Here is a 1,359-nt window from a genome sequence, read left to right as displayed (position 1 = left end):
AAAGGTTTCTTGTACAGAGAGTAGCGGGGGGATGTACGGTAGGTGGCGCTCTCCAGCCAGCAATGCTTGGTGGGATTGGAAAGGTCAGAGAGCAACTGCATTCGGGAAGTTTGAAAGAGATGCTTCTCAACAGAGACAGCCGCACCCTGCACCGCTTCACCTGTTTACGGTGCCCACCCACCTCCTCCTTGACCAACACAACCCTGTTCCATGGGTGCTGTCTATCCCCGTTCATCTGGGACTGCTGTGATTAAAGCGGAAACCAAGAAAGCACCTAGAAGTTCCCAACTGCATTGTAACATGTCCAATCACTTCACCCAACACTGGATTTGTAACATATACCCACGTTGTTCAAGTTCCTTTCTACGTGTTTTGAAGGAATGGCCTCTTCAGGGGTTAGCAGAAGCCCAGGCCTGAAGATGGCAGCATCTTTCCCCTCTCCGTTCTCAGCCCAGTGCTTACCTCAGGGAATGGCGTGAGGCGATTCAGGAAGATGGGAACTGGTCAAGGAGATGCTCTGGGCATAGGTGAGTCAAAGTGTACCTTCTCCAAAGAGAGTTATATACCCCAACACAATCTCTAAGGACCCTTCGGCAGGCTGGTGCCCACTGGTATATGGGGTGGTATAGTCAGATAGGAAAAGCCCTTCTGTGGCAGCATCTGGAAGGGCTGTTGCTGTGTTCCCAGCTCAGCAGGAGCTTGGCTATCAGATCCACCGAGATATCTAGCCCAACCAAGGAGAATGTGTCAGCTTCAAGTCTTTCTTGTCTCTTTGCCTTCTGGCCTAATCTAGGCTTTTGTCTCAGCACACCCTATGAGACATGCTGTCCTACATTCCCAGCAGGTCTGGGTGGCAGTGGCCACTTCTTGATCAGAGCTCTTAGCCTACTTGTGAACATGCATGCCCTCTGACAACAGCTGCAGAGTGGCCACCCCTCTAAGACACATTTCTTCTTCACTTTCCCTTCTTCCTGTGCTCGCTGAGTTTGTGTGATGCTGAAACCCTGGAGATTCTTTTCTGTTCAGAGCTTACAGCTCTGGTCATCTGATGACTGAAGTCTCCCCAGTGCCATCCCCCTACTTTTAAAAAAGTCTTTAAGGGGTCTTAGCGAAGGCACCATGAGTAGTTAGAGAAATACCTCTGGCCTTTAGCTGAGCATCTGATGGCCTTTCCATTCTGACACTCTAAGCTGTTTCTCCATCTCTTCTGTGTTCATCCAGTTATATAAATTTATCGACAAGGTCCAGCTCACCCTGTCACCCTGACAGCCAGCAATACAGCATGGGCATAGTCTATCTTCTGAATGTCTGTAGCTCTGTTCCTGAAGGGCAACCAACACACAGAAAAAAACCCAGGCA

This window comes from Myodes glareolus, chromosome 4, assembly GCF_982192425.1.
Source record: "Myodes glareolus chromosome 4, mMyoGla1.1, whole genome shotgun sequence".
Lineage (NCBI taxonomy): Eukaryota > Metazoa > Chordata > Mammalia > Rodentia > Cricetidae > Myodes > Myodes glareolus.
This window is presented reverse-complemented; position numbering follows the sequence as displayed.